The sequence below is a fragment of the Neomonachus schauinslandi genome, chromosome 1 (genome assembly GCF_002201575.2).
Source record: "Neomonachus schauinslandi chromosome 1, ASM220157v2, whole genome shotgun sequence".
Lineage (NCBI taxonomy): Eukaryota > Metazoa > Chordata > Mammalia > Carnivora > Phocidae > Neomonachus > Neomonachus schauinslandi.
Window position 1 is genome coordinate 45030838 of NC_058403.1, and position 11160 is coordinate 45041997.

The window sequence follows — 11160 nt, forward strand, 5'->3', positions numbered from 1 at the left end:
TTTTACAGTTACATTCTATCTTTTCATTGTATTTAATTTTATTTTTGTATATATATAAATTTTTCTTTCTTTACAGTTTTGGGATCTAGTTTTCTAACAAACAGAACAAAATACACACAGGATCCAGTGTATTGCTCTCTTCTGTTCACCTGTTGGATTATATTCTTTTTTCTTTAATTTTTATTATTTTTTCTTTTAGTTTCAGGTCTCTTCTGATTTGCTTAGAGTATATTTCCCTGGGGTCATTGTTGCCATTTTAGTATTTTGTTCTCTTGTTCATCTATTCTCTGGACAGAATGACAAGGTGGAAACACTCACCTCAAAAAAGAGGACAAGAGGCAGTACTGACTGCCAGGGACCTGATCAGTATGGGTATAAGTAAGATGTCAGAACTAGAGCTCAGAATAACTATTATAAAGATATTAGCTGGGCTTGAAAAAAGCATAGACGACACTAGAGAATCTCTTTCTGGACAAATAAAGGAAATAAAATCTAATCAAGTTGAAATAAAAAAGGCTACTAATGAGATACAATAAAAAATGGAGACTCTAACTGCTGGGATAAATGAGGCAGAAAAGAGAATTAGTGATATAGAAGATGAAATGATGGAGAATAAAGAAGCTGAGAAAGAGATAAACAACTACTGTATCATGAGGGGAGAATTCGAGAGATAAATGATACCATAAAGTGAAACAATATTAGAATAATTGGGATCCCAGAAGAAGAGGAAAGAGAGAGAGAAAGAGAGGGGCAGAAGGTATATTGGAGCAAATTATAGCAGAGAACTTCCCCAATCTGGGGAAGGAAACAAGCATTCCAGTCCAGAAGGCACAGAGAATGCCCCTTAAAATCAATAAAAATGGTCAACACCAAGACATATAATAGTGACACTTGCAAATCTCAGAGACAAAGAGAAAATCCTAAAAGCAGCTTGGGACAGGAGGTCCGTAATCTACAAGGGTAGAAAGATTAGACTGGCAGCAGACATAACCACAGAGACTTGGCAAGAGAGAAAGGACTGGCATGATATAGTCAGGGTGCTAAATGAGAAAAATATGCAGCCAAGAATACTTTATCCAGCAAGGCTGTCATTCAAAACAGGAGAGATAAAAAGCTTCCAGGACAAACAAAAACTAAAAGAATTTGTGATTACTAAAGCAGCCCTACACGAAATATTAAAGGGATCCTTTAAGCAAAGAGAGAGCCCAAAAGTAACTTAGACCAGAAAGGAACAGAGACAATATACAGAAACAGAGACTTTACAGGTAATGCAATGGCACTAAATTAATCTCTTTTAATAGTTACTCTGAATGTAAATTGGTTAAATGCCACAATAAAAAAACACAGGGTATCAGATTGGATAAAAAAGCAAGACCCATTGATACACTGTCTGCAAGAGACTTATTTTAGACCCAAAGACACCTCCAGACTGAAAGTGAGAGGGTGGAATACCATTTATCATGCTAATGGACATCAAAAGAAAGCTGGGGTGGCAAACCTTATATCAGACAAATTAAATTTTAAACCAAACACTGTAATAAGAGATGAGGAAGGACACTATATCATAATTAAAGGGTCTATCCAACAATAAGATCTAACAATTGTAAATATTTATGTCCCTAACATGGGAGCAGCAAATTATATAAGCCAATTAACAAATTTAAAGAAACTCATCAATAATAATTCAATAATAGTAGAGGACTTTAACACCCTCCTCACTGCAATGGACAAATCATCTAAGCAGAAGACCAACAAGGAAACAAGGGCTTTGAATGGCACACTGGACCAGATGGATTTCACAGATATATTCAGAGCCTTCCATCCTAAAGCAATGGACTACACATTCTTCTTGAATATGCATGGAACATTCTCCAGAATAGATCACATCCTGATCACAAATCAGGTCTCAACCAGTACCAAAAGATTGGGGTCATTCCCTACATATTTTCAGACCACAGTGCTTTGAAACTGCAAGTCAATCACAAGAGGAAATTTGGTAAGAATGCACATACATCGAGGCTAAAGAGCATCCTACTAAAGAATGAATGGGTCAACCAGGAAATTAAAGAAGAATTTTAAAAATTCAGGGAAGCAGATTAAAATGAACATACAACTGTCCAAAACCTTTGGGATGCTGCAAAGGCAGTCCTAAGAGGGAAGTATATAGCAATACAAGCCTTTGCCAAGAAACAAGAAAGTTCTCAAATATATAACCTAACCTTACACCTATAGGAGCTGAAGAAAAAACAGCAAATAAAGTCTAAACTAAGCAGGAGAAGAAAATTAATAAAGATTAGAGCAGAAATCAATGAAATAGAAACCAAAAGAACAGTAGAACAGGTGAATGAAACTAGGAGCTGGTTCTCTGAAAGAATTAATAAGATCGACAAACCCCTGGCCAGACTTACCAAAGAAAAGAGAAAGGATCCAAATAAATAAAATCATGAATGAAAGAGGAGAGATCACAACCAACACCACAGAAATACAAACAATTATAAGAACATATTATAAGCACCTATATGCTGACAAATTAGGCAATCTGGAAGAAATGGATGCATTCCCAAAGATGTATAAACTACCAAAACTGAAACAGGAAGAAATAGAAAACCTGAACAGACCCATAACCAGCAAGGAAATTGAAGTGGTAATCAAAAATCACCCAACAAACAAGAGTTCAGGGCTGGATGGCTTTCCAGGGGAATTCTACCAAACATTTAAAGAAGAATTAATACCTATTTTTCTGAAGCAGTTTCAAAAAATAAAAATGAAAGGAAAACTTCCAAACTCTTTCTATGAGGCCAGCATTACTTTGATCCCAAAACCAGACAAAGACCCCACCAAAAAGGAGAATTACAGACCAGAATCCCTGATGAACATGGATGTCAAAATTCTCACCAAGATACTAGCCAATAGGATCCAACAATACATTAAAGGATTATTCACCACGACCCAGTGGGATTTACTCCTGGGTTTCAAGGGTGGTTTAACATCTGCAGATAAATCAGTGTGATACACTACATAATAAAAGAAAGGACAAGAACCATCAGATCCTCTCAATAGATGCAGAAAAAGCATTTGACAAAGTACAGCATCCTTTCTTGATTAAAACTCTTCACAGTGTAGGGATAGGGGAACATACCTCAATATCACAAAAGCCATATATGAAAAGCCCACAGAGAATATCATTATCAATGTGGAAAAACTGAGAGCTTTCCCCTTAAGGTCAGGAACACGGCAGGGATGTCCACTATCACCACTGCTATTCAACATAGTACTAGAAGTCCTAGTCTCAGCTATCAAACAACAAAAAGAAAGAGAAGGCATCCAAATTGGCAAAGAAGAAATCAAACTCTCACTCTTCATAGATGACATGATACTCTATGTGGATAACCCAAAAGACTCCACCCCAAAATTGCTAGAACTCATATAGGAATTCACTAGGAATAAATCTAACCAAAGTGGTAAAAGATCTGTATTCTAGAAACTACAGAACACTTATGAAAGAAATTGAAGAAGACACAAAGAAATGGAAAAACATTCCCTGCTGATGGGTTGGAAGAACAAATATTGTTAAAATGTCTATGCTACCTAGAGCAATCTATACATTCAATGCAATCCCTATCAAAATACCATTGACTTTTTTCACAGAGCTGGAACAAATAATCCTAAAATTTGTATGGAGCCAGAAAAGACCTCAAATAGCCAAAGGAATGTTCAAAAAGAAAACCAAAGCTGGTGGCATCGCAATTCTGGACTTCAAGCTCTATTACTAAGCTGTAATTATCAAGACAGCATGGTACTGGCACAAAAACAGACACATAGATCAATGGAACAGAATAGAGAGCCCAGAAATGAACCCTGAACTCCATGGTCAACTAATCTTGGACAAAGCAGGAAAGACTATCCAATGGAAAAAAGACAGTCTCTTCAATGAATGGTGTTGGGAAAATTGGACAGCCACATGCAAAAGAATGAAACTGGACCATTTCCTTACACCATATGAAAAATAGACTCAAAATGGATGAAAGCCCTAAATGTGAGACAAGAATCCATCAAAATCCTAGAGGAGAACACAGACAGCAACCCCTCAGCCACAGCAGCTTCTTGCTAGAAACATTTCCAAAGCAAGGGAAACAAAGGCAAAAATGAACTATTGGGAATTCATCAAGATAAAAAGCTTAAAGGGGAGCCGGGTGGCTCAGTTGGTTAAGCATCTGCCTTCGGTTCAGGTCATGGTCCCAGGGTCCTGGGATCGAGCCCCACATCGGGCTCCCTGCTCAGCGTGTTCTCCCTCTGCCACTCCCCCTGCTTGTGTTCCCTCTCTCACTGTGTCTCTCTCTGTCAAAAAAATAAATAAAATCTTAAAAAAAAAAAGATAAAAAGCTTTTGCACAGCAAAGGAAACAGTCGAGAAAACCAGAAGACAACTGATAGAATGGGAGAAGATACTTGCTCAGGGATATCCAAATCAAAACCACAATGAGATACCACCGCACACCAGTCAGAATGGCTAAAATTAACAAGTCAGGAAATGACAGATGTTGAAGAGGATGTGGAGGAAGAGGGACTCTTATGCTGTTGATGGGAATGCAAGCTGGTGCAGCCACTCTGGAAAACAGTATGGAGGTTCCTCAAAAAGTTGAAAATAGAACTACCCTATGGTCCAGCAATTGCACTACTGGGTGTTTACCCCAAGGATACATACATCGTGATATGAAGGGCAACTTGCACCCCAATGTTTATAGCAGCAATGTCCACAGTAGCTAAACTATAGAAACAGCCCAGATGTCCATTGACAGATGAATGGATAAAGAAGATGTCATGTACAATGGAATACTACTCAGCCATGAAAAAAATGAAATCTTGCCATTTGCAATGACGTGGATGAAACTAGAGGGTATTCTGCTAAGGTAAACAAGTCAATCAGAGAAAGACAATTATCATATGATCTTATGCATATGTGGAATTTAAGAAACAAAAGAGAGGATCACAGGGGAAGAGAGGAAAAAATAAAACAAGAGGAAGTCAGAGAATCAGAGAGGGAGACAAAATATAAGAGACTCTTAATCACAGGAAACAAACTGAGGGTTGCTGGATGGGAGGGGTGAAAGGATGGGGTAACTGGATGATGTAATGAGCACTGGGTATTATATAAGACTGATGAATCACTGACCTCTACCTCTGAAACTAATATACATTATATGTTAATTAATTGAATTTAAATAAAATATATATATATATATTCTTAATCCCCAAGACCCATGAAAGTTTATATTTTTTCATATTTCTTTTACATTTTCATTCCCCTCATGTATTTGTCTTCCATCTTTTTGTGTTTGCCTTTCAAACATTTGACCATTTACTTACTCTTTCATAGTGAATAGACATCTTTTGACAACCTGCTGTATCCTGGTTTTTGATAGATGAGGGCAAAACCAAGTCATGACACAAGTGTTTGCCTTCAAGGAGCTCATACGCTAGTAGAGAGGACATATAGGTAAGTAAGCAGTTACAAAGGTGTGAAAAGAATTCCTATCACCAAGGCACACAAAGGTGGGGATGCTACAACCCAAATTGTAAAAGTCAGAAAACATGTTTTGGAGGACACGACCACCGTGCTAAGTCTGGAAGTAGCGGCTGCAGGCTATGTGTGCAGGCACATGGATTTCTGTAGATGCCATCTCTCTCCTTCTCACCAGACTCATTTGTGAATCTTAGCTTTCAAGGCCTACTACTGAGCTATTTTGATAAATTACCTCATTTGTTTACTCTGTCACCCATAAACATTTTTTAAAGACCCACTCAGTGCCTGGGACTGTTAAATATTGTCCTTTCTTTCAAAGACTTATGACATAGAAATCCCTGTTTTCTCCCTCCCATGTGATTTTTGGGAACTTTTGAAATCTGCTTTTCCAAAGTGCAAAGTACTCACTTGGCTCTCCCGATTGTTCCTTTCTCGACGAGCAACAACTTTAAACTTTTCGGTTCCTTTTTGCTTTCAAATTGTTCAGTCAATGTACTTCACTGAGTGCTTTCTATGGGCAAAGCACTGTATTCAGTGCTCTGGGAGATACGAAGGTGACTGAGATGTAGGCTCTGTCCTCATGAGGCTTATAAACTAACAGGGGAATCATGTGCACAAAGAACACAATAAAGAGAATAATAAATGCTCCACTAAAGACATTTTATTTTTAAAGATAAAAATTTCTTGATTGGAATTAAGTCCAAAAGAGAGATCCTTGCTTCTTCCTTAATCATTAGGGAGATGGTAAGATGAAATAACAACGTACAGACAAAAAGTTTGGATCAGGTTAAAAAAAGTTTAAGAGGAGTTGTATAATTTATATTAAAAAAAAATTGTCTTTGTATTTTCAGCACATTCCAGGGGAGAGGGTACATGGACTAGTCTGATCATATTCCATAATTCAAAAGTCAATTCATTTGATTACCAAAATTTAATAGTGGTGTTATGTATCAAGTTAGGTTTAAAAGTACATATCAGAACTATGGCATTACCCCTGGGCTTTCACTTTCTACATTATATATTACTGAAATTTTGGAATACTTTGTAATGATCATACACTTCATTTATAATTAGAAAACAAACAATATATTCATAACTATGTATGTGAAGTTTCCATTAGAGAATAGCATTGTGTTAATTCCCTAGAAAGGTTTTATTAGGTTCTTTTTCAAAATGAAAAATATAAAGAGAGATTATAAAAGTTTGAAAATATATGAAATTTAGAAAAAAGAAAAAATCACCTATAAAGCTCCCATACTCACACGATTGTTACTCATGGTGATGATGTGTTTCTTTTCTCTCTTTTTTCCTATACATTGGTGAGGTTGTTTTTAAGTGATCAGATGGTAATGTTTCTTAATCTTATTTAACCCACAAGAACAGGAACATTTTCTTCCTATGTATCCAGTTCCTTGTTCTGGCCTAGATGGAATGGTAGGTCATGGAATGTTTACCTGAAAAGATCTTACAGATCATCTAGAAGTATCCAAACTCTCATCTTATCTCCCAGGAAGTAAAAATCTTTATCTTCCAAATTTCCTGTTTTGTAGATGGGGTCATATTAACAGTTACTAGTTCAGATTCTATGGCCGCTTTTCCCCACCTGGTCCCACAGGTCAGAAAAGTTTCCCCAAATTCTTTTGGGAGTTCAGGTAATGTTCTACATAGACTCGGAGCACAACCAGTCAGCTCTCATTTCTTTCCTCTGCCGCAGCTGTAACCTTGGTAGGCCAGATCTTGCCGACGGCCTGCTGCCTTCCCGGGCGGCTGCTGTGAAGGATCCGCAAGCGCTGACAGGCCAAAGCGGTGGGTGGAGAAGCAGCTTGGAAGGCCCCCTTCTCTTCTCCCAGGAGAGGGCTCCCCAGCCATGTGTGCCATGTCTTGGCACCCTTGCTCCTGGAAATGTGTTTCATGGACTGGCAGCATTTGGTGGACTTATCAGAAATGCAGAATCTCAGGCCCGTAAACCAGAATCTGCATTTTTTTTTTAAAGATTTATTTATTTATTTATTTGAGAGAGAGAGAGAGCACATGAGAGGGGGGAGGGTCAGAGGGAGAAGCAGGCTCCCCGCCGAGCAGGGAGCCCGATGCGGGACTCGATCCCGGGACTCCAGGATCATGACCCGAGCCGAAGGCAGTCGCTTAACCGACTGAGCCACCCAGGCGCCCCCAGAATCTGCATTTTAACAAGAACCCCAGGTGATTCGTATTCAAATAAGAGTTTGAGAGGCACCTACTTAAAGCACCTCCCTGGGATTAAAGCATGAATTCAACTGGGGTAAAGGGCAATGTTGGGTCAGAGAACAAAAGTGACAAATAATAGGACTTTTGATAATGATGCCTTCCCTTTAATGACTTTATCTTTGTGACTGGGCCCAACTTGGAATGCTTGTGTACTTCTCTTAGAAGAGCTCTCCCTTAGGAGACGCCCTCCCTCCTCACTGCCTCAGAGAGATAGACCTTTTTTGGAGGGGGGGAGGGATGGGGTGGCTGAGTGACGGACACTGGGGAGGGTATGTGCTATGGTGAGCACTGTGAATTGTGTGAGACTGATGAATCACAGACCTGTACCTCTGAAACAAATAATACGTTATATGTTAAAACAAAAAAAAAGATAGTAGGAAGGGAAAAATGAAGGGGGGAAAATCAGAGGGGGAGAGAGAGACTTTTGGTGACCTGTCCCTTCTTTTTCAATTCAACTAAACATGGCTGAGCCTCGAACTAAGAATCCACCAGACTACAGGAAATTTTACACTGTTGCACATGTAAAATATATTTTTATTTAGTCAATGTTGATTTAGTACCTATCATTTACAAAATATTCCATGATGGGCTGTGGGAATACCAAAGTAAGTAAAAGTTTCTACCCTCAAAGGAGGCAAATAAGCTGTAGGATGGGACAAGTAGGGACTTTTGGGGACAGTTTGAGGAAAGAGCCGAAAGGTTCCCAAATGAAGCGGTCTTACTGCAGTTTGGAGAAGCCACTGTTATATCTTGTCCCTACAGCCTCTGCATGCCTGTTCTCCAGGTGAAATGCCCTGCTTCCATTTCCATTTCTCTACATTCTTACCCACCCTCCAAGGCCAAGTTCAGATGCCAACTTACGAATAAAATCTGCCCCAATCCTCTCAGCTAAATATGATGTTGACACTTTATAACTCCCATCATATCCTGCCTTGAGACAAATTATGTGTGTTGAGGCCTTATGGGGTGGGGGATGTATCATTTGTAGGCAAAGAATGTACTGTAGTCAGTCTTCTCGGATTCCCCAAAGGACCTAGCATGATGTGCCATAAATAGTTTTTGAAGAAAGAAAAAAATTAGATGTAATGCAGCTACTCCATTAATGTGTCCCTATTCAGGAAGTGTGTCAGCTTTCTCAAGTCACTGTCAGAGTGAACATGAGGGAGAAGGCTGACACTGCTGGGATAATTAGGAGGATTATGCACCTTCGCCCCAATTTTTCTTTGGTCAGATTGGTTCTTTCACACAGAAAGAACATCCTCATTGGTAGATTAGTAGCTATTAATCTCAGCTGAATGGAATTTCATCTAGTTGTCAGCTGGATAGAAGGGCTAGCTATGTTGCCTGTTAGTATTTAAGAAGTCCCCTTCCTTAATGGAGAGCGCTTTTTATGCCCGGTTTTCCCTAAAGCTGAGATGGCATCCCAGGCTCAGAAACCTCTCTGTGAGGCGTGTAGGGTTGCTGTTAATTATGTAGCATCTTATGAGCTGAACGTCAGTGATGCTTATTTTACGATGGTTAGTATGAGTTCTTGAGGCATTGTGAGAGAGGTTTCAACTCTGATTTGGGTGATGACATATCTTCTCTATTCTTAGGAATGGTGGTTATGGCTGCTTTTGTGGTTTGATACTAGATGAGACAGTAACATAGTGGCTAGGGTTTTGCTGTGTTGTGACCCAATGATTCAGAGCTGCAATGGCAAACTATGGGAGATGATAAGGAGAATCACAGTTCTTTCCAGTGGTTTCCCAATGCTATATGGGCATCAACTATGTGGGAAGACTGAATAAACAATTTTTCATCCATAGTATTTTAGAGTTAATGTAGATATATTAAAATTGATGAAATAGATTGATATTTAAAATGTCAATTTATACTGGACTTCTGCCAGGGGTCCACATGATTACTGGAAATAAGTATGAGCATGTCAGGTTCACAAATCTGACCACTAAAAAGGCCATAATGGCCGAAAATTAGGCACCAGCATAATGAGACAGCCCGAGCCTTCTGGAAGTCAAAGGACAAACTAGGGAAAGAACAAAGAAGGCCTCTTTTGGAAAAACACAGAAATAAAGAAGTGAGCTTGTATAAAATTTCCAGTCTTGAAATTCAGCTTCTCTCACCTCCATTCTGTTGCCATTCTCACCCCCTGTTCCAGACCTGTTACTATGATGAAGAGTCTGATGCACCTGTTTATGTCCCCTTTTTCCAAGACCAAGCAGAAGTGAAGAGAGCACATGCAAAGCAGTTCATAAAATACCTAAAAGAGCGTCAGAGTAAAATCTGCCTTCCGGTGACTAAGGTGACTGTGTAACTATGATGATCTCCACGGGGCTTTTGCTGGGTCTAGAGAACTCAATGATTAGTTGCTACCTAACTTGTAAGGTTACTTGTTTTCTTTTCTTTTCTTTTTTAAGATTATTTATTTGAGCAAAGAGGTGGGGGAGAGAGAGAGAGAGAATGAGTAGGGGGAGAAGCAGAGAAGCAGAGGAGGAGGGAAAGAGAATCTGAAGCAGACTCTGCTGAGCGTGAAGCCTGACGTGAGGCTCAATCCCAGGACCCTGAGATCATGACCTGAGCTGAAACCAGGAGTTGGATGCTTAACTGACTGGGCCACCCAAGCGCCCCTGGTTACTTGTTTTCTTCCATGGAATTATAGCCACTGACTTTGAGGGCAAGCATATATCTTCTTTGTAACTTCTTCATATTATTGTGAGTAAATCATAACCACTAAATGCTTGTTTGATTTTGTTTGTTTGGGTTTTCTTTCTTTTAAGTTTTTATTTATTTCAGTAATCTCTACACCCAATGTGGGGTTCAAACTCACGACCCCAAGATCAAGAGTGGCATGGTCTTCAGACTGAGCCAGGCAGGCGCCCCTTGTTTGTTTTTTTTTTAATGGACCAGCAGCACCAGCATCACCTGGGAACTTAATAGAAATGCAAATTCATGGACCCAGTGGGACAAACTGATTCAGATTCTCTAGGGGGTGGGCCCCAAGGAGTAGTAGCTTAATAAGCTTGTCAGGTGATTCTAATGCTCTGTGTAGTTTGAGACGCTCTCTCCTAATGGCCTCTTCCTAAATGTGTTAGCATCTTATATTAGATCTTTAGTCTAATTCAGATACATTTCAGGTATTTAATATGGCTGAGTCTCCAATGCAGTAAAACAAATTCTTTTTCACTAGGACATGCACTCCATAGAAACAGTCTAAACCTTAATTGGGGGGTATTACATGTAGAAACATCCCTAGTTACCTGATGGGTTCTTTTAACTTTAGCTTTATAAAGAGAACTAAATGCCTGCTAGTAACAGAACTGAACCACCATCACAGAATTCCAAAGCTAATGTAATAGTGCACGTAACTGTGCTGGTGGTAACCAAGCTTCGTAA